Below are 23,917 nucleotides of genomic sequence, written 5' to 3' on the forward strand. Positions count from 1 at the left end.
TATTTACTAGAATTTTAGTAGCAAAGAAAATATTCTAATATTTTTATTTTCAGTTATATAGTGTTTTTTATAACATTGCATCATTCTCTAATATGTGCAGTTTAGACACTACTCAGCATTCTAAATGGGTTCAAAAGTTCACTAGCCTGCTCTGTACAATCTTCCCTGCAGAGGAAAAAAAGATACATAGGGCCTGATTCACAAAGCGGTGCAAACTGTTTAGCACGGGTGTGCTAAACAGTTAGCATGTGAAGTCCGTTCCGATTGCGCAAATCGCGGCACTTTGCGCGCACAAAAGTCCGCGAACGGACTTCATGTGCTAACTGTTTAGCACACCCGTGCTAAACAGTTTGCACCGCTTTGTGAATCAGGACCATTAACTGGTCGATTTGCCATCAGATGCGACCAACAGATAGATCCCTCTCTGATCGAATCTGATCAGAGAGGGATCGCATGGCTGCCTTTACTGCAAACAGACTGTGAATCGATTTCAGCCTGAAACCAATCACAATCTGTGAAGCTGTAGCCCCCCCTCCCCCCCCCCCCCGGGCCCCCGCATACCTTACCTGTGAAAGGAGTCGTATCTATATAAGTTCATGTCAGATATCAGATGCTTTAGACTACTTCATTTCCTGGCGCCAGGACGTAAAATGGTTAACAGAACACACAGACACAGCTTATGTGAGCACACATTATGCTAGTTCTTTACTACCGTTGCTTTCCTTATATCCTACTCAATGCAGGATTTTGCTCATGCGCAGTATATCATCATATGTCACCATAATTACAGAAAGTCATGTGATTTACAAGAATTAACACAGTTCAATGATCACGGGGAAAACATGTTATTTATGACCTTCCAGGTGTCCCCATTTGGGGCACTTATGGGTTTTGCCCAGCGAGAAGAATTTGGCTATTCTCTGTTTCATGCAGCCAGCTCTTCCTGCACAGATGTGTGTGGGTGGCTGATTGTTCTATAGACACATTAATATCACATTGATCAGATACATGTATGCTTGTATATGAAATTGATCTATATACTATACTATATACTCCGGCCGGCGCGTGTCCCCTGGTCTCCGCTGTCTTCTCTTTCATGCTCGGCTCCTCCAGCTTCACTGAACTTCCTGCAGGGGAAGTTTAAACAGTAGAGGCGCTCTACTGTTTAAACTTCCTGCCGGGACAGGAAGTTCAGTGAAGCTGGAGGAGTGGAGCATGGAGAAGTGACCGCATAGAGAGTGGGGACACACGCCGGTGGAGCAGGTAATGTATTGCAGCTAGCATCGGTCGTCGGGCATTCAAACGCTGCTATCGATGCACTCCCGACCCAACGGCGATCGAGCGAAATCATCCGCACGGTGGGATCAACGGGAACCGTCGGGAACGATTGATTTCGGATGGAAAACGATCGTTCTGTCAGCGTTTGCGCAACGATTTCACAGCAGATTCGGTCACAGTGATCGAATCTGCTGTATATCGGCGGGAAATCGTAATGTGTATGGGCCCCTTAAAGCTTATAATCTCAAGTGTCTATCAGAGTTCTCTGCAACTTTGAAAGTCCTGGAGTTCAATGGCTAATTTGCATAGATAACAACATAGATAACAACTTGAGTTTCTTAACTCTTCCTTTACTGGAAACAATATTAGACTTGTGTCTCTGCTGCTGTTTTTTTTCTTAGCTGTACTACACATACAAATCACTATATCATAATTTTTTTTTCGCTTCAGTGTCTCTTTAACCCCAGGGGCCATATGCAATTCACCTTTTCTCCAGAGTTTACTCCTAGCAGATAATTTTTCATCTTCGACTTAATGCGACCTTTTAGCACTTTGCAATGGAAAAGTACCAAGAAGTAGGTGAAAAAGTACTGCAAAAATTATTTGGAGTATCTGTTTTCTTGTTGGTGGATTAAAAAACATTTTATTTACAAGTTGTGAAAATATTAACCAGGAGAAAACTTAGGTGAAAAGAGGAATTGCATATGGCCCCAGGAATCTGTGTGTGTGTGTGTGTGTGTATATGTGTGTGTGTGTGTGTGTGTGTGTGTGTGTGTGTGTGTGTGTGTGTATATGTGCGTGCGTGCGTGTGTGTGTGTGTGTGTGTGTGTTTACTGGTAGTACTGTAGTACAGTGGTAGGCAGACCCTGAAGTTTACCTTGCATGGGAGTCAACGGGCCTCAAAAGTTTATCTCTTATGTGGCCCACAGAATATTGATGGATTGTGATAGAGACTACACAGGTGCCACTGAGTGAGTCCTCTTTCAGCAGCAACATCTGAGCAAATAAATGCTGGTGAAGCCAGCCAGGAGCCAAGTCTCTGAAATAAGCACTGTCCTATGTACAGATGGTGATAGTGAATTGGATCAGTTGCTGCCTTAGAGTTGCCTTACTTCATTAAGCTGTGCCTCATCACACACATGCTCGGTATGCTCTGTGATCAGAGGCATGCGCAGTAGTGACATTTTTGTCAGTATGGGTTGTCCTTAGTTTCTTCAATGCGCATTTCCATAGACGCCCTCAGGCCCGGGTTTACATTACAGGAGCCTATAGGCACAGATGTCTTGGCAACCTAGACCCTGCCCTCCATGAACCTACGAACACCAGCTGAACAGCACGGCAAGTGTGCTAACTTGCCCCGCTGTCACATCTCCCTTACCCATTATAGGTAGGTACAGGTGCCCCTTGATATTAGGTAGCCAGAGCTATTCTCAGTATCCTCAGTGTTAAGTAGCTAGAGGTGCCACCGACTGAAGGGAGATCTCCTCAGTGGAATGCTGAGAGCCGGGTGAGTAATCTCTCATTTACGCTCTCATTTACACTCTGCATAGGTAAGGTGGGAGGGGGGCCCTTGGGGAGGGGAGTGAGCTGCCTTTCAGGGCCGGTTTAAGTAACAATTGGGCCCTAGGGCAAAATTAGCCTGGGGGCCCCCCAACAGACACCCCCCGACCAAAACGTGTCATTAGAGGCCCTTTGTTGCAGCCACATTTCCCTCCTGGGCCTCTGAGCTGGCTGCTGATCCTCCTCCAATAACCTCCCAACTTAACAGACTCTACAGAGTCCCTGGGGAGCAACAGCTAAGATGGGGGAGGGACACCTTAAGGGCCTCTACAGGCTCTGGGGCCCTGGGGCAATTGCCCATTTTTTCCTATGGTAGCTCTGGCCCTGCTGCCTTTCCATCATCAGGCACCTGTGCCTACAATGCCTTATGGTAAATCCGGTCCTGGACTTACTCCTAATTCATATAGCTCCTTCACCACGCAACTGTAAGTGCCGATTGTAACGTTCAATAAATGTATGAATGGCAGTACCAGGCCAGCCTCCTCTCCTCCCTCCCTACAGCATTCCATTTGATGCCAAAGATCTCTACATGCATAAGTGTAAAATGAGCACAGGCAAATTTGGGTAAAGCTGAAAAACGGTGACACGCGAAATACTATTCCCTCTCCAAATTGTAGCAACTCAGGAGTAACATGTAAAAACCGAATTACCTTGTTTTTTGTCATTTGAGCTTGGCGATCATTGGCTCTTAGATTTGTCACCGAGTGCGCTAGAGCTGTAATTCACATTTTGGTCTATGGGGGGTCTAAATGACCGCTGCAGTGCTGTGCTGAAATTTGCTGATCCCCTCCACATATCCCAAGAACCGGCGGGGCTGCGGGCCTTCAATTCAGCCTGACGTACGCCTGCTTAAGTGGAAATGAGCCCGTAATGTTTTAACCTTTGCATGACAATGATTATCATTAACACCTGTTTAGTATATCTGGTTAATTTTACACCTGCCTATAATCCAACAAAATCCCTTACTTTAAAGTGTCCCTGTAAGCAGGCACGTGCACAGGGGGGTGCTCTGGGTGCCCAGGCACTCCCCTTTTTAAAATCTTCAAAAAAGGCCCCTCTCGCGGCGCAAAATAAGCCCCGCCCCAACCGCGATAAGCCCCGCCCACTCGCGGGAAGCTCCGCCCCTGCCTGGGACACTTTCAAGTGAAGAAGCCCAGACAGGAATCCTAGTGTGGCATACTGACCTCTCCCTCCACCTAAGACCCATACTGACCTTTACCTCCCCCAGCACCCATATTGACCTCTACCTAGTACCCCGTGACCACTCCCTCCCCTAGCATTAACAGTGACCTCTCCCTCCACCTAAGACCCATATTGACCTCTCCCTACCCAGTACCCACAGTGACCTCTCCCTCCACCTAGCACCCACAGGGACCTCTCCCTCCACCCAGCACCCACAGTGACCTCTCCCTCCACCCAGCACCCACAGTGACCTCTCCCTCCACCTAGCACCCACAGTGACCTCTCCCTCCAGCTAGCACCCACAGTGACCTCTCTCTTACCCAGCACCCACAGTGACCTTTCCCTCCATCTAGCACCCACAGTGACCCCTCCCTCCCCCAGCACCCACAGTGACCTCTCCCTCCATCTAGCATCCACAGTGACCTCTCCCTCCTCAGCTCTAGCAGTGATCCTGCCTACCCCAGCACCCACACTGACCTCTCCCTCCCCCAGCACCCACTGTGATTTTTCCCTCCCCCAGTGGCTACCCTCCTGTCCCCTGCAGCATCCACAGGGACCTCCCATCCCAAAAGCAGCGCCCACAGTGGCCTCTCCCAACGGCCTCTCCCAACATCCAGCATCCACTCCCTCCTCCAGTAACCACACTGACTTCTCCCAGCACCCACAGTGACCTTCCCTTCCTCCAGCACCCACACTGACCTCTACCTACCTTAGCAGCAACTATGCCATTCATAGCAGCACCCATAGTGACCTCCCACCCCCTGCACCCACAATGACCTCTACCTCCGGAGACCCACAGTGATCTCCCCCAAAGGACCCACAGTGACCTCCCTTTCCTCCAGCACCCATACCGATCTCTACCTTCCGCAGCACCCACAGTTACTTCTTCCCACAGTGACCTACCATTCCCCTATCAACCACACTGACCTCTACCTCACCTAGCAGCAACTATGCCATTCATAGCAGTAACCACAGTGATCTCCCACCCCCTGCACCCACAGCAATCCCACCAATATTCAGCACCCACATTACACTCAACCAGTAACCCCCACCTATAGCAAGCACCCTGCACCCAATACTCACATCCGGCCTCAATATGGCACTTAGTACTTGCATCAAACAGCCACACAACACCCAATACCTGCACCCCTTCACCCTATAGTTGGCACCCAGTACTCACACTTACATGGCACATTACTTGCACCCAGCCCCAACATGGCACTCACTACTCATACCTGCACACCGCCTTCACATGGCACTCACTATCTTCACTCACATAATTAATACTAGCACCCAACGTACCGGCACTCAGAACACACATGACACACAATGCCCACTCATAGCTAGCACCCATTGCAGGCATGGCACCAAGTATTTGCACCTATGTGATACCCAGTACCTGCACCCAACACCCACATGTTTCATCTGCAGTAGCTCCTGTTGCACTAAGCCTCCACTTAGTGCCCAGCACAAACTCCAAGCACTCACAATATGACATCCAGTACTTGCACCCAGAACTCACAAGGGATTAAGTACCTGCAATCAATACCTACATGATGGTTGATACACATCCATACAGCCAGAATCCACATGACACCCTGTGCCAGCACCCAGAACCCACATGGCACCCAGCATCTGCCTTTAGCACCCACATGACAACAAATATCCCACTAGCCAGTACCCATCACCCATATGTCACCATGTACTCACTCCCAGTACCCAATTGGTACTCACTATTTGCACCTAAGACCCACATACCCCATAATCAACACCCACATGGCACAGTACTCACACGTCACCAAGTTCCAAAGCCATTATATGCACCTAGTACCCGTCCATGGCCAGCACCCAAATAGCACCCAGTACCCATCCTTGGTCCGAACCCATATGAGACTCAGTACTGTGTCATGGCACACACCCAAACCACACATGGCACTCCCTACTCACACATGTCCTGCTCATGGCTCCTACATGCACCCAGTACCCACGCTTGGCCTGTACCCAGCACTCACATGGCACCCACTATTGTAAATCACCATCTGCTACTCATTCAGCACCCAATACTGCATAGCACCTACTGCAAATAAACACAACATGCAACTTAGCACAAAGTGAACCTTTGCGTCTTACCATCTACTGCATCTGTGCACCCACTGCACCTTGGCACTTACTGCAGTTTTGCATCTATTATTGCTTAGCAACCACTGCATATTGGTAACCACTTCATTGCCTGAAAAGAGGCTTGGGTGCTGATCAAGAGGGACAGAGGTCCCAGTAATGAAAGGTGAGTCTGTGCCTTCACTGTGGGCTCCACTGTGCCCACTCTAACCCACTAACAGTGGGCACCTATCACTGCTGATGTGAGGGTGGTAGCACTAAAAGAGTTGGTTCGAAGGAGACAAAAAGTCTGCCTGATACTGCTATAAAGGTGTGTGTGTGTGTGTGTGTGTGTGTGCGTGTGCGTGCGTGGTTAAGACTGCCTTATGCTTTCTGGAGAGGGGGTATTACATACACAATTTAGCACGATTTATCGATTTCAAATTTGAGCACCACACCCTTGAGGATCCTCTGCACGGCCCTGCCCCTTCCTGCAGCACCCACACTAATCTCTACTTTTCCCATCAGCCACCCCTTTCCCTCATAGCTGGCACCCAGTACTCACACTCACATGACACCAAGTATCTGCACCCAGGCCTAAAATTGCACCCAGTACTCACACCTGCACACAGCTTCCACATGGCCCCCACTATCTACACCAAGCACCCACTTAACCCGTACCCGCACACAAAGTACCTGCATTCGAAACCCATGTGATGGCCAAAGCCCACCCATAGCCAGCACCCCAGTACAGGCATGGCGCCAAGTTTTCGCACCCATGTCACATTCAGTACCTGTACCCAACGCCCACATGACAGAGTACATGCACCCAGATCTTACATGGCACTACGTATTTGCAATCAACACCCGCATGACACTCGATACCCAATCATAGCCAGAACCCACATGACTCTCAGCACTTACACCCAGAACCCACATGGCACCCATCATCTGCATTCAGCAGCATGACAGTCAATACCCCCCTAGCCAGAAAGGAGGAGGGGGGAGGCATGCGGGGGGGAAGGCATTTCCAGGCCCCTTTTTTAAATTTGAGCACCCCCCACTTAAGGACCCTCTGCACGGCCCTGCCTGTAAGAAAAAAGTGCCCCCGGAGGTACTTACACAGAAGGGAGGAGCCTCTGGATCCTAAAGAAGCTTGCCCCTCCCTCCTCAGCAGAGGGGCTCCAGCGCTGGGACCCCCGGTGATCCGCTTGTGCACTACCAGTTCTCCGCTTGGGCTAAGGTGGGCCCTCGCTACTGCGCAGGTGCAGATGCCTCGCGGTTGCGCAGTAGTTGCGTCTGCGCAGTGGGCTTGTATTCTTACAGTACATTTTTGACTGCAAATTCCTAATCATGTTCAAGAGAATTTTAAAAACGAAACGGCAACGTTTGTGAATCAGTATCGTTTTCTGACATGAAAATCTTGAGGCTAGGTGCGCACATAGCAGAAACGCTAACATTGCGGACAACGCTGCATTTTTGCCGCTAATGGAAGTCTATGGGCCGCAGGGAAAAACACATATGCGTTTGTTATGTATGTGTTTTAAATAATGCCGGTTTTGTTGCATAAACTTCAAAAACGCAGCAAAAGCAAACATAATGAAAGTCAATGGAAACGCAATGGTATGCGTTTTCCATGCGTTTTTGGGGAAAAAATAGTTTTATGATGCATTTCCGCTTCCTGTTGACTTCCTAGTGATTTGCATAAAACGCAAAAGAAAAACGCATGAAAAAACCCATACAAAATGCATATGTGTTTTGTATATGCGAACTCCAAACGTATTAAAACGAACGCAAAACGCATCTGCGGAAAAAAATGCTAAAGCAAACACACCAAAAACATAGTAAAAACGCACAAAAAACGCCCAAAATATAAAATGAAACTTGACATAAAACGCAGCCTTTCATGTTATGTTATGTGTCCACCTTGCCTTATAGTGTCAGGCCTAATATCCCCACACCTACAGCTGTGACCAATAGACAAGCGGGTCCACCACTATAAAATATTCCTTATCCTTCAGTAACTTTGAATGCAGAGATGATCACAGCCATTTCATAGAGTTCCTAATAGCAGCATGCCAGATGGGTATGTCAGTGTTTGCTGATTATTCTAGGTGTGTAGAAAGAGTTCTATTGCTTGATGCCCTGTGCAGCGCGTACCACATGCAGGAAGAAGGGAGTTACTGGGCAGTCAAGTACGCCAATTTTTGACATTTGTAGCTGCCTGCAAACCACATTCAATTTCAGAATGTTTTGTGCAGCAACATTATTATACGTTTACTTTCAATAAATGTGGAATGTCAATCTAAACACCATTGGAAAACCCCACAGGCTTATGAACGTTCAGCTTGAAGTGGCATAACATTCAATACACGTGTTTTCCTACTTTTTATTATCCATAAAGTTATCATATTTGATTTTGTGCTAATATTGGCTGTCTGCACAACACATTTTCAAAGTACAGTTTATCTGCTCTGAAAGCTACCATTGCATTTTATTGCAGAGCTGCTGTATTTATGTATTGAAATATATATAGTGATCACTTCTCTGCTCCTTCTGCTTCTCAGCTCAGTGCAGCTCAGCTCCGGCAGTTTGCTAATGTTTACTAAATGTATCTGACAAAGGAATGTTATCAAAAGATAATGTTATTATCAACTCTTCGGATGCAGCCAGAAGCTGCCCACTGAAGCAAGAAGCTTTCCACTCAAGAACAAAGAGCTGTTTTAATTGTTTTTTTTTTCGTGTGTGGTAGTAGATCTTATGCTGTAATCTTTTACAGCAAAGAGGAAATCCTGAGTTTCTTACAAGGAACTGAAGAATAAGTTATTATTTGGTGGCCAACCAGAATTCAGTTTGCTGTGGTCAAGTCTGTGTATGATTCATTTTGATTGGCTCTTATTACTCCTATGCCCACCTCTTCTCGTTCCTTAACATGCTAAACCTCATAGTATGTCTGTACGGCACGGCAGCGGACCGCAGAAAGGCACGCTGGAGACGATATAATTACCAGGCTCTTTTCTCTCCTCTGTCAGGCTAATTTTTGATTTGGGGATTTTTATATGAAGAGGGGTGCACGGGTCAGCACGGCGGTGCGCCTAAGAACCTATTATACAGATTCCACCACAAATGGGATTTAACACTCAGGAGGCGCCGGTGTCCTATTAATTCTGCGGCTTGGCGCTCGGCCAAAACAACTCTGTAATTCACGGCTAATTTCTATCTGAGCCACCCGGAGACCGTTTAATTCTCAGGCAGGAAGTTTAATAGATTCACGGAGCGGGCTGAAGTCACAGGCATTGATTGGCCGGTCCCCAGGGGCCGGAGCGCAGCTGACTGCGCATGAGGTATGACCTTCTGTGGCACAAAGTTCCGCTCCTCCGTGCGCCCCGGCATCTAAGGACCCTCTTAATTAATGAAGTGATTTCCCTTGAATTAGATCACATCTACCGTGAATTAAAAGTATGGAAATTAAAATCTGGAGTTAAAAAGGAATAGCGCAGCTAAAAGAGACAGGAAGTTAATTTACGTGAAGAGACTCCAGACAATAGCCACAAACAAGTAAAATTAGGCTGTGTTTGGGATGCATATACTATATGCACCCATGCGGAAATGGTAAAAAGGGTGCCGAAAGCAACTCGGAAAGAAGGGTACCACCACGGGCAGCCACTATAAAAGAGTCATTGGGCAGAAATTTGGGTCTCCAGACTCCTCACAATAAAGCCGCAATTTGCATAGTGGGAAGCCTCGACAGCCACTATTTTATTAGGAGGGTGGTTAAGAGTTGGGCACAACCGGGGGGGGGGGGGGTGTTGAGAGTTAGGTATTACCAGGGGGTTAAGGGTTAGGCATCGGTAGAGAGAGGATTAAAGGTCTCGCTTGGACGCGTCCAGTCTGGGACTTCTGCGCATAAGCGGACCTACTGCACATGAGCAGTAGACCCAGACAGACGTCACTGAGCAAGTTACCGGGGCTGATCCCTGCTGAATGGCAGACCACTGAGGGGCGGCGTGGGACTCACGCGTGTTTATGGGGCGGGAGGAAGCCCTGGGTAAGTGTCAATTCTGACTAAACCTCGATCGCTGGTTTCCTTTAAAGAGACTCTGTAACTTTAAAAAGTGCCCCTGGGTGTACTTGGTAGGAGAAAGCCTCTGGATCCTAACGAAGGCTTCCCCTGTCCTCCTCTGTCCAACGGTGGTCTCACTGTGCCCCTCGTAAGCCACAGCCGACAAAATGTAGCACAGGTGCATTAGCGCCTGAAATATTTACCTTCCCCGGCTCCAGTGCAGTAGCGGTTCTCGGCTTGGAATCAGGTGGAAATAGCCGATCCCAGTCAGGTCCGACTTGTGCCTGTGCAGTAGAGCAGATCCGACTGGGATCAGCTATTTCCACCTGATTCCGAGCTGAGAGCAGTTACTGCGCCTGCGCTGGAGCCTGGAAGGAAGATATTTACATCCCCGCTGTTCGGAGCGGCCAAACAAGACCACTGTGGGAGCAGGACGGGGGAAGCCTCAATAGGATCCAGAGGCTTCCCACTCCTGAGCTAAGTACCCTCCAGGGGCACTTTTTTAAAGTTACAGATACTCTTTAAATTATTCCCTATGCAAACTATAGTTTTAGGCAAGAGAGTCTTATCGGACAAATCAATTTTTATTGGAAAAAGTATTTATTCATGCACATAAGACCAGGGCCGGTTCTGTCATGAAGCAAGGTGAAACATTTGCATCAGGCGCAGAGGTTTCAGGGGCAGCATTCTTGTACTGTGTGAACCTTCCTGAGGAGGAATGGAGTGGATGAAGGTGAGCAGTTTGTTCGCCACAGACTCACAGCCAGCCAGTGTGCTATTGTGTTGAGCTGCAGCAAGTCATGTGAGAACATTAAGCACTTCAGCCTTCAGTCATTTTCACTTTATGCATCCGAGCAATTTTCACCTCCCATTCATTAGCCTATACCTTTATCACTACTTATCACAATGAACTGATCTATATCTTGTTTTTTCCACTATCAATTAGGCTTTCTTTGGGGGGTACATTTTGCTAAGAGCCACTTTACTGTAAATGCATTTTAACAGGAAGAATAAGAAAAAAAACGGAAAAAAATCATTATTTCTCAGTTTTCAGCCATTATAGTTTTAAAATAATACATGCCTCCATAATTAAAACTCATGTATTGTATTTGTCCATATGTCCCGGTTATTACACCGTTAAAATTATGTCCCTATCACAATGTATGGCAACAATATTTTATTTGGAAATAAAGGTTCATTTTTTCCGTTTTGCATCTATCACTATTTACAAGTTTAAAATAAAATAAAAAATAGAAATATTTCATCTTTACATTGATATTTAAAAAGTTTGGACCCTTAGGTAAATATTTACATGTTTTTTTTTTTATTGTAATGTTTTTTTGTTTTGTTTTTTGTATTAAACATTTTATTTGGGTATTTTTGGGAGGGTAGGATGTAAGCCATAGTTTTATAATGTAAATGTGTCTTGAGTTTTATTTTTTTCACTTTTAGTTGTAGTTTTACTTTTTGGCCACAAGATGGCGGCCATGAGTTTGTTTACATGACGTCACTCTAAAGGTGCCCATACACTCGTCAGATTGGCAGCAGATAGATAAGAAATGCATCTGATGATCTATCTGATGCGTTTTTAGAACATTTTTTACCAGGATAGAATTCCAATAGATTTCAGTTTGAAATCTATTGAAATTCGATCTGATGGCATTTTTTTGCCATCAGATTTCCATTAAGGCCAATGCAAACTGATAAGCAATCTCATCAGATCGACCTAAATTTTCCACCCTGCTAGTTCGATGGAAATCCATCGAAATCGATCGAAATCGGCCATCGATCGGTCGATTGGTCAACCGATTTGCAAACGATCAATCGATCGATCGATCGGGATCGATCGGTCGGCCAGAAAATCGGCTGAGTGTATGGGCCCCTTAAGCGTAACATACGCTTAGAGCGACGTATGGGGGACGTTACAGCCAGAAAAAGCGCAGCTTCCGAGAGAAGCTGTCGCTTTTTCAGCGGGGGAGAGGAATCAATGATCGGGCACCATAGCCCGATTCACTGATTGCCAGGCTAACGAACCGCGGCCGGGAGCGCGCGTGCACGCGATCGGCCGCGGGAGCGCGCGGACGCGCACATGGCCTCCTGGGCGTAGCTAGTACGTCCAGGAGGCCAAAGTAGTTAATGAAGCAGAGTAAATTGTCGGGTGCTTTGTGATCATCCCAAATGGGGGGGCATCCTCACAAGTTTGCCTCAGGTAGCACAAAGCCTAAAACCAGCCCTGCATAAGACACGTTTCACAGGTTCTGGCCCGCTTCCTCAGACCAATAAATGTGCAGTAAAGGGATCAGTGATGATCCTCCTAATCAGCTAATTACCATTAAGTGAAATTTAGCATACATTTTGTTAATTGTCCCTATACGTAATTACAAATTGTTAATTCAATTGGGTTTGTATAATCATTTGTAATTATGGGAGGGAGTCTGAGGCTAAATTAAAAATAAAAAAAAAAAAACACACAAAAAACCAAATACTCACCTATGGAAAGGGAAGGTTCTGGGTCCTATAGAGCCTTCCCATTCCTTTTTCGGTGCCCACGTTCCAGCCCTGGTCCCCCCATTAGCAATCTCTGACCTATGCATAGCTCCCAACTGTCACTCTTTTGGAGTGACAGTCCCACTTTGGGAGCCTTGTCCCTCTGTCCTCCTCATTTGTCCCTCTTTCTATGTAAATATATATATTTCTCTACTAAAAAATCTGTTTGATTCTAAACTTTATTCCCATCCTTTAAATTGTCATATTACTACTAATATTACTAATTTTAAAATGTTAATATGAAGGAAAATGAATTAGGATAGAAAGGACCAGTGTGGTTTGAATTATAATCCAACATATTTTTCTTATGAAATCTTTATGGTATGTGTGACTAGGGGTGTGACAGGGGCGTGATCAGGGGTGTGGCTTAAGTGCCCCTCTTTCTCATCTCAATACCTCTCTTGGGAGGTATGCCTATGGGTTAGAGACTGCTCTCTGCCACTGCGGGAGGCTTCAGAGGTTTTCAGGAGAACCCAAGTGCTCCTGAAGATGGGCCACTCGGTATAGTGCACACATTATTGCGCATGTGCAGGATGGTGCCTCTTGTCTTCGGGGGGCATTCGGGGCTCCCAAAGACTTCCAAAGCCTCCCACGGCTGGGGATTTGAATGGGGGTGACATCACTGGAAGGCGGGGACGGTGAGCGGAACGGGAACGTTCTATAGGACTCAGAGCCTTCCCTCTCCTGAGGTGAGTATCTGTTTGGTTATAATTAAAAAGGTGTTTTATAAATGAGGACAGGGTATGGGTGGGGAGTGTATGGTCCATGGTCTTATGTGATTCTGGCATTCTACATTCATGAAAATTCCCCACTGTATAAAAGTTGGCGATGGTAGACAACATTATAAATGTGTAGCTGTTAGAAATATAATAGATCCTCTTCTGTGTTGCCCTTCTTGCCTTGCACACATATTTACATTGCTTCTATAAAAATTTAAACAAAAAGAAAAAAAAAAAACTACAGCTGTCAGCAGCGACATAAGCTGAACTAGGGCCGTCCTCTGATTGGTGGAGAGTGAAACCTGCCCAGCTTCCCCAGCGCTGACACTTAATAAGGATCCTCTGGGATCTCATTAAAAGTGAGCGGCTTGAATCCTGTTAGGTGTGGTAGATTAATTGCACCGCGTTGGTTTGGAGACAATGAAGGGACGTGCAGGAAATGTTAAGCTGCTGCGCCACTCTAGTGCGTCGAGTCCCTGAAACTTCACTCACAACTCCAGAGTTTTTTTCTTTCTTCCCTCTCTCTTTCTCCTAACTCCCAGAAAAGAGTCTGAACAGAGCAATCGATAAGGAACCCTGGGCGGAAGCGCCGCAGTCCAAGCACGTTTAATCTTAAGTGTAGGAGAGCGCGGCCGTGTTATTCCGCTGAACACAGAGCTTAATGGGAACTCGTTTCCCAAGTGGGCGCCATTTGTGTTGTGAAATCGAGGCACGAGTGCGGAGGGGAGATGTACGCCTCATAAGTGACATGCTGTTGTTACGGAAAAAGTCATCCTAAAAAAAAAATCAAAAAAATACAATAAAATCAAAAAAATCAAAAGGCAGCGAGAGAGAAAGATGGGTCAGCGCATTGGGAGAGGCTCAGATTGACAGCATTCTCTCTATCGCCACAAGACGTGAGCCCGCCGTCTGACCTGGCGCTGTCTGGACTCAGGTCGGAGTTTTATCAAGTTTGGAAGAAACAATAAAAAAAAAAGCAACCGATAGCATTCATCTACTAAAATATATCTCTGTAATGGTGGCCACAAATGGTACAATTTTTGTGTTCGATTTTACCCCAATTCTACTAAAATGATCGATTGTGTGAAAAAATTTAGAGAATTTTTTTTTTTTTACTAAAATTGTTGAAATCAATCGGAAAGGTTGGAAAAATCAGATCAATTTGGTCAAAAATGAAATGGTGTGCGGTGGGTTGTATGAAAGTCATTCAACCTAATTTTAAGTTTACATTCAAGAATAAAGAAACTTTATTTGTGCCCATACACGATACAATAAAAACTTTAGATTTTCCTGTTTATTCATCCAAAACGATCGAATTGAATGAAAGTTGAAAATAATCTTTTTTCGATCAAGAAAAATGAACGATTATCCCGTTTTTTTTAATAAAAATCCAATCGGACATGTTGGAAAAATCTTTATATTCCACTGGAATAAATGAAATGATCTAATCGAAAAAATAAAATAAAAAATTGTACCATGTATGGGCACTATTAGTGACATATTAGATAACATGTATTTCTTCAATGTAATAAATGTAGTGTTGTTGATTAAAATAAATGAGGAATCAAACATTTTTTTTTTTTAAAGTTGTAATGTGTGTGTGGCCACCATTAGGCTACGTTAACAGTTGGCGTTGCTTTGCGTTCCCTGTAAAAGCAAGAACGCAAATCAAAAAGGCAACAGAATGTAAAAGTGGTGCCACCCACACATTATCTGCATGTTGCATTGCATACAGTTATTACAAAGTATGTTTCACTGTCTCCGTCTTATCGTGGCTCTGCAATATTAACAAGCTGACACATCATTGCATTCCAGCGGTTCTGGAGGTGTGTTTAGCTTTCAGGGACAACAAAGATTGATTTGTATATACTGCAGTGATGCATTGTGGGAGACATCATATGCTCACTTCAACTAGTAAGTACCGTATTTTTCGGACTACAAGATGCTCCTGACCATAAGACACACCTAGGTTTAGAGGACAAAAATCAGGGGGAAAAAAATATATACTAAACATGGTGCATCCATGGTGAGGGGGCATCTTGTGGATTATGCCCCCTTTGTACCTCATGCCCCCTTATACCTCTTGTGTCTCCCTGTATCCTCCAGTACCCCTATGTGTCCTCCAGTGTCATCCTTGTGTCCTCCTCTAGGTCCATTTGTGTCCCCCGTGTCCTCTTTGTGCCTCCCTGTGTCCTCCTCTGCATGGGCACAGTACTGGGAGTCCTCGACATTGCATCGGGTTTGAGGTTGGTATTGGCAGGCGTTCACAAGTAAGGAACTCCCTGCATTTGGACTATAAGACGCAGTGACTCCCCCCCCCCCCCCCCACACACACTTTTGGGGGAGAAAAAGTGAGTCTTACAGTCCAAAAAGTACAGTAATCGCAAATACCTTCTATTTTAGGAAGGGAATTTTTCGTTTTGCATAACATTTTTAGTAAGAGTTCTTTTTTGGTCCTTTTCAGCCCCTTACACATCCCTAGGAGTTCTGGCTCACCATGAGCTTGCTGGGTAGTCTGTAACTACTGAGGGAAGTAACTAACTTTTCTTTGTAAATTCCCTTCAGGATTGCTTTAATACCGTAGTACCTCCACAAACGAATGAATCCCCTGCAGAGTTATGTCACGCTACAGTCAGGGCCGGATTTGTACTCTTTACCACCCTAGGCCACTGTCACCTGCCGCCCCCCTTCAGTATAGGTAGCGAGATGACCCCTCCCCACTTCCCTCTATTATAGGTAGCCTAATGATCCCTCCCCCCCAGTATAGGTAGCCAGATGACCCCTTCCCTCTAATGTACGTAGCCAGATGATTCCTCCCCCTTTCCCTCAAGTATAGATAGCCAGATGATTCTCTTAATTCCGCCCTTTCAGTATAGGTAGTCATCTCACCTTCACACCACAGCAGCCATCTGTGTCACTCATTTCTCCGCTCGTCTCCATTGCAAAAGCTTCCTCCTCCTTTCCGACTCCAATGCTGCCCAAGTCCATAGCCACTGGCCACAATGCAAACAAGCCCAGAGAGCAAGGTGGCTCCTGCACAGGCAGCTAGCAGCAGAGTACCGCGTTCAGGCGCTCGCCTGATCTCCCTGCTTTGCAGCATTTGCAAGCTTGCGAATGCTGTACATCAGTTTAGCCTGCTGCTTTGGTGCCCTTCCTCTTGTGGTGCCCTAGGCCATGGCCTAGGCGGCCTTGGCCTAAATCCGGCCCTGGCTACAGTCAAATTCCAGTGTCACTAAAAGTTGCTATAGGAATAGATCCAAGAGTCACAAATCCTTTAGCAATCCAGGGCCCTATCCATGATCAGTTTTGTGATCCGAAGCTGATCATATGCAGATTGCAGAAACCTAGGTACCCCGAAAACGAATGGAATCCATGGCGATCCTATCCATTTGTGTGATACTTTTTCAGCTCCATTTATTCCCCTATCGTAATCATTGGGCCCGCTGCATTTTCCATGCTCGAGCTGCTATATTTTGTATCGGAACACAGAAAAATTGCATAGCGATCACATCGCTATGCGATTTTTCTGCGATTTGGCAATTTAAAATATTTTCCTTCTCGTTTCCTTTCTCCCAGTCGCAAATCAGAAACGCAACACAATCTGCACCCCTAACAGACTGGCAGAATAGTAACAAGTGAAGTGAGGAGCATCAATGCACGAGGTGGTGTGCCATACCCCTGTCCCAGTGTCTCTTGGGACCAGTGAAGCCAGAGAAATGAATGGGTCGGCACCACCAAACTGTATTAAAGCTCTTTTAATCGGTCATAGGACAGCAGTGCTGTCCTATGACTGATTAAAAGAGCTTTAATACAGTTTGGTGGTGCCGACCCATGTATATCCCAGACTGTGGCAGAATGGCAGCAGGGGAAAACAAACAAATGTGAAGTGCATTTGGTATTGCGTTTCTTAGTAGAGAAGGGCCCTTTGTTTTTTTTTGTAAGGCTCCTTTTATACTAGACTGGCTTTATTGCATTACCTACAGTGGGTTGCAAAAGTATTCGGCCCCCTTGAAGTTTTCCACATTTTGTCACATTACTGCCACAAACATGAATCAATTTTATTGGAATTCCATGTGAAAGACCAATACAAAGTGGTGTACACGTGAGAAGTGGATCGAAAATCATACATGATTCCAAACATTTTTTTACAAATAAATAACTGCTAAGTAGGGTGTGCATAATTATTCAGCCCCCTTTGGTCTGAGTGCAGTCAGTTGCCCATAGACATTGCCTGATGAGTGCTAATGACTAAATAGAGTGTAATCTAATGTCAGTACAAATACAGCTGCTCTGTGACGGCCTCAGAGGTTGTCTAAGAGAATATTGGGAGCAACAACACCATGAAGTCCAAAGAACACACCAGACAGATCAGGGATAAAGTTATTGAGACATTTAAAGCAGGCTTAGGCTACAAAAAGATTTCCAAAGCCTTGAACATCCCACGGAGCACTGTTCAAGTGATCATTCAGAAATGGAAGGAGTATGGCACAACTGTAAACCTACCAAGAGAAGGCCGTCCACCTAAACTCACAGGCCGAACAAGGAGAGCGCTGATCAGAAATGCAGTCAAGAGGCCCATGGTGACTCTGGACGAGCTGCAGAGATCTACAGCTCAGGTGGGGGAATCTGTCTATAGGACAACTATTAGTCGTGCACTGCACAAAGTTGGCCTTTATGGAAGAGTGGCGAGAAGAAAGCCATTGTTAACAGAAACGCATAAGAAGTCCCATTTGCAGTTTTCCACAAGCCATGTGGGGGACACAGCAAACATGTGGAAGAAGGTGCTCTGGTCAGATGAGACCAAAATGGAAGTTTTGGCCAAAATGAATAACGCTATGTGTGCCGGAAAACTAACACTGCACATCACTCTGAACACACCATCCCCACTGTCAAATATGGTGGTGGCAGCATCATGCTCTGGGAGTGCTTCTCTTCAGCAGGGACAGGGAAGCTGGTCCGAGTTGATGGGAAGATGGATGGAGCCAAATACAGAGCAATCTTGGAAGAAAACCTCTTGGAGACTGCAAAAGACTTGAGACTGGGGCTGAGATTCACCTTCCAGCAGGACAATGACCCTAAACATAAAGCAAGGGCAACAATGGAATAGTTTAAAACAAAACATATCCATGTGTTAGAATGGCCCAGTCAAAGTCCAGATCTAAATCCAATCGAGAATCTGTGGCAAGATCTGAAAACTGCTGTTCACAAATGCTGTCCATCTAATCTGACTGAGCTGGAGCTGTTTTGCAAAGAAGAATGGGCTAGAATTCCAGTCTCTAGATGTGCAAAGCTGGTAGAGACATACCCTAAAAGACTGGCAGCTGTAATTGCAGCAAAAGGTGGTTCTACAAAGTATTAATTTAGGGGGCTGAATAATTACGCACACCCCACTTTGCTGTTATTCATTTGTAAAAAATGTTTGGAATCATGTATGATTTTTGTTCCACTTTTCACGTGTACAGGGGCGTAGCAATAGGGGTTGCAGAGGTAGCGACCGCATCGGGGCCCTTGGGCCAGAGGGGCCCCAAGGGGCCTTCCCTCAACTACAGTATTAGCTCTCTATTGGTCCTCTGCTCATAATAATAACTTCTGTAGATGCTTTAAATAGTATTAATCAATAACTGCTCCCCATCTCCTTCTTGCACCTCTGACACTGTAGTTGACATTGGCAGGTTTTGGTGCTCTGTATCATTTGTTATGTATAGAGTGCTTGGGGGGCCCCAATGTAAAACTTGCATCGGGGACCACAGCTCCTTAGCTACGCCACTGCACGTGTACACCACTTTGTATTGGTCTTTCACACGGAATTCCAATAAAATTGATTTATGTTTGTGGCAGTAATGTGACAAAATGTGGAAAACTTCAAGGGGGCCGAATACTTTTGCAAGCCACTGTATTCTGCGTTCAGGGTAACGCAACAGCAGGGTAAGTCTATGGGGCCAGCATGCCTCAAAGTGAACAGCGATTAACCGTCAGACTTCCACGGTGAAGCAGCGGAGGCGGAAAGCATGGAAGTCAATGGACGATGCAGATATTTTACATTTGTCGACACCGGCGTGGCGTGCGGCGTGGATGCGGTGAACGACGCAAATACGACGGTAAATCCGGAATCCCAGTGACGTCCTTCCTGTCAAGCAGAAAGTACGCCACTGGGCGAAGGACGGCGATGGGTGTGCGGGGGCGGTGCTATGCATAGGACCCTGTCGGCACACTCTGCGCAGGGTCACATGAATGTAATTTTTGGTGTGTAATGCAATGGGGGCGGAGCATCACGCCACAACGCTAAGGCCAGGTGTAAAATTGGCCCAAAAGTTGTTTCCATGTTGTGAATTTCTACAACTGATATTGAGCTAAAATTGTTTGCCTGGAAGCTGTACTCTCTCAGCCGTATGGACTGCTCAGAACATCTACATGAGCTCAACAGAGCAGAAACCTATCATTCAGACACATGATTTGTTTTTCAGATTATCATGGCTTTGCACTAATGCATACAAATAGGACCACCACAGCCAGGGACGGCGCTACCATATAGACAAAGGGGGCAATTGCTCAAGGGCCCCAGCATCCATAGGGACTCCTAAGTGTGTGCCACCACCTCACTAAACTACCCTCCCCCTCAACGTTATGGAGACTGTGATGACAGGCACACACTCACCTCCTCCGAGTTCCAGGTGTTGCAGGTCCCTTTGTCTTCCTTTAGTGTTGCTGCTCTGCATTCCTGCGCCTCCATTTGGGCTCTAGTGCCTGTTGTGAGGAGCAGGAAGTGCAGAACAGCAACAGTACAGAGAAGACAGAGGAGACTTCCAGCACCTTGAACTTGCAGGAGGTGAGTGTCTGTCACCACTGACTCCGTAAGGGGGGGGGGGTCGTTAGGGGCACATGTGATTACTGTACTAGGTGGGCGAGTGTCGGAGGTTACTTTTACCACGGGGCCCCATTGTAGCGGCCCTTATCACAGCGTTTAAGAATTGCATTTCTTACTACTCATTATGCCTTTAGTAAATCAGTCTGGATGCTCTTTCGACACTCTTAAGACCCCAGTGCAGTATCACAGCAATCTGTCCAGCCCTCGGTGGGTTAACTCCGCAGGATACCGGAGCGTGATCTGGCTGAAGTGGTGTCAATATTCGCCTTTCCTCCTCATTTTCTGGAACACGACGTGGCTCTTATCCGTCCTATCAGACGTCGGACGCAGTTCGCCTGGGCGCAGTTTGTAACAAGGTCGTAGAAGACAGAATAGAGGAGGAATAAAATCCTTTCCTTCTTCCCATCAGCTCGTTGTAGCTGGGGAAATGGCAGAGCCATTGTAATATACCTCTGGGCTCCTGTCTTATGACTTCATTTCCTCCCGCTAGATCGGCCTCGCGGTATAATTGTGCGCCGTAATGGAGCCTAATAGAATTTCATTTGACTGGTGAAACGCGCCGGGCTGGCTTTTGGTGAAATAATGATTTTTAACGTCCACACATGGCTGGCCCTGACCTTCCTCAGCGTGTGGCGGGATCAGGAAATATATCGATTCAATTATGTGAAAATGACAAATGAAGAGGCGGAGGGAGGGAAAAGGTCACACCAATATCTCTGTAGATTTACATCATAAAGAGGAAACTGCAGCAGAATTGGTTTCTTTTTCCATTATTTTAAAAGACATTTTAAGTTCACCGACTTAAAGGGTGACTCCTCTCTAAACTGGCAGTTCCATTCTTTGATATTTCACTTTTGGAGAGCTCAAGTGAAACTCGTCTAGCCCAATTTTTTTTTCTTTTAGCTTTGGAGAGGGCTGGGAACCATATTTCTGGGTCATCGTCCTTAAACTGGACCCAATACACAAGGATAGCAAGTTTTCAGTAGCATGGAGAAGGGCGACCAACCACATGATTAACAGTCACCCACCTGCACTCCTGATTAACACCCATTTGCTCTCTGCGCTCCCCCCCCCCTTACCTACTTGCACTGCACCCTCAGACAAAACTTTACCAACCTGCACTCCCAGAGGAGCAGTCACCCACCTGGACCCCCTAACAGTCATCCATCTGCACTCCCAGAATAACAGTCACTCATATGCACCCTCTAACAGTCACCTACCTGCCCTCCCAGACTAATAGGCACCTACCTGTGCTGCCCCCTTACTAACAGTTGCCCATCTGCGCCCTCTAGCAGTCACCTTACTGCACTACAAGAATAACAGTCACCCATCTGCACTCCCAGTCTAAAAGTCAGTTAGTCACCAGGGCTGGCGCTTCCATAGAGGCAAAGGGGGCAATTGCCCCAGGGCCCAGAGCCTGTAGGGGCCCCCAAGGTGTGTGTCCCTTCCCCTTCAGCTATGGTGACCTCATACATGCCTGCAGAGAGGCTCTGAGTCCGGAGTGTAGAGCATGGTGCTGCCTCCTGTGTCCTGCCTGGATTAGGTGAGGCCCCAATGTGTGTATACCCTAGATTTGTAAGGGAAAGGAGGAGGGGAATAATGAGGACCCCTAACAGTCACTTACCTGCACTCCCAGAATAACTGTCACCCATCTGCATCCCATAACAATCACCTACCTACACCACCAGAATAACAGTCCCCCATCTGTATTCACTAATACTCACCTACCTACACTTACAAAATAACAGCCACCCATCTGCACCCCCTAACAGTTACCCACCTGCACTCCCAGAATAAGTCACTCATATGCACTCCATAGCAGTCGTCCTACCTGCACTACACTTCAAGAATAACAGTCACCCACCTGGATGCACTAACAGTCACACACCTGCACTCCCAGACTAATAGTCAGTCACTACCTGTACTCCCTAACAGTCACCTATCTGCACCTCCTAACAGTCACACACCTGCACTCCCAGACTAATAGTCAGTCACTACCTGTACGCCCTAACAGTCACCTATCTGCACCTCCTAACAGTCACTTACCTGCACTCCCAGAATAACAGTCACCCATCTGCATCCCATAACAGTCACCTACCTGCACCACCAGAATAACAGTCACCCATCTGTATCCACTAATAGTCACCTACCTGCACTAACAAAATAACAGTTACCCACCTACACTCCCAGAATAACAGTCACTCATATGCACCCCCCAGCAGTCAACTACCTGCACTACACTTCAAGAATAACAGTCACCCACCTGGACGTACTAACAGTCACCCACCTGGACGCACTAACAGTCACCCACCTGGACGCACTAACAGTCACCCACCTGCACTCCCAGACTAAAAGTCAGTCACTACCTGTACCTCCTAACAGTCGCCTATCTGTTCCTCCTAACAGTCACTTACCTGCACTCCCAGAATAACAGTCACCCATCTGCAGTGTGCAGACAAGCTATTGAGCTACTGCCAATCACCCGTTTTATAGAGAAGGGACAGAGAAGGAGAAGTGGAAGGTAACTCATTGCGGGGAATTAAATAGTCTAATAACAGTGAGTCAGTTTTCAATGATCCAAGCTGGTGAATCATTAACAACATCATCACTGACACCATGAGACACCTGGGCTGATGCTAGATTTTCACCCAAAGTCAACAAAAGTCTCAAAAGATGAAAAGGTGGAATCTGTATGTGGATTTGCCCTAACCTCTGCTCTGGCCTTTGTTTAACCCTGACCATCTGCCTCTCTCTAACCTGACCCTAGTACCAATCCCTTTCTTGCTGTTAGCCTCCCACTCCCATAGCCCTGACCTCAACGATCCTTTCCCGGTTTCTAACCATGACCATCCCTTTTCCCCAGGCTTAACCTTCTCTTCCATCCTAACCTATTGATCATTCTACTCACATATGATACCTTTGTCCAGTATCTATTATGTCACGATGACCCAATTTACTAACAATTGCTTTGTTCACTGAAATTGATTGGGGAGAAGCTTTTCTTTCACTACCTTCAGATTGATGAGACTTCAGCAGAGATCTCAATAAAGAGCAACTGTAGTGAAAATAATTTAATTGAATACAATTGCTTATTTTTTACAATATTAATTTATAAATGATTTAGTCAGTGTTTGCCCATTGAAAAATTGTTCCACACCCTGATGTACATTCTGAAATGTATCCCAGTTGGAGATATCTTTGTGGCGCGAGAATGCGCGCTTGTGCATGTGCAGTATGGTGTGGCCATCTTTGGGAGCACTCGGGTTCCTGAAGATTGTCGAAACCTCCAGCAGGGGCAGAAGCGAGCAGTCTCCGATCCATTGGTCGGAGACTGCTGACGGGGGATCCAGCGCTGGAAGGTGGGGACCATAGGAGGAATGGGAACTGGAAGGTGGGGACCATAGGAGGAATGGGAACACTCAGTGTCTTTCCTCTCCTCAGGTGAGTATCTGTTTTTAATTTTGATTTAGGCTTCAGACTCCCATTAAGGTTTGCCGTGGGGAGTGAGGTGGTTAAGGTTAGTTGGGGGGGGGGGGGGTTGGTTAAGGTTAGCATCGCTATTTGGAGGGTTCAGTGAAGGCTTAGCATCGCTAGTGAGAGGGTTCA

At 46.3% G+C, this 23,917-nt stretch overlaps 1 long non-coding RNA gene across 1 annotated transcript in view; it reads right to left on the reverse strand.

The window, feature by feature from the left end:
• LOC137538533 (uncharacterized) overlaps positions 1–23,917 on the reverse strand; it is an 834,068-nt gene that overhangs the window by 182,024 nt on the left and 628,127 nt on the right. The window lies entirely within an intron of this gene.

The sequence above is a fragment of the Hyperolius riggenbachi genome, chromosome 11, assembly GCF_040937935.1.
Source record: "Hyperolius riggenbachi isolate aHypRig1 chromosome 11, aHypRig1.pri, whole genome shotgun sequence".
NCBI classification, from domain to species: domain Eukaryota; kingdom Metazoa; phylum Chordata; class Amphibia; order Anura; family Hyperoliidae; genus Hyperolius; species Hyperolius riggenbachi.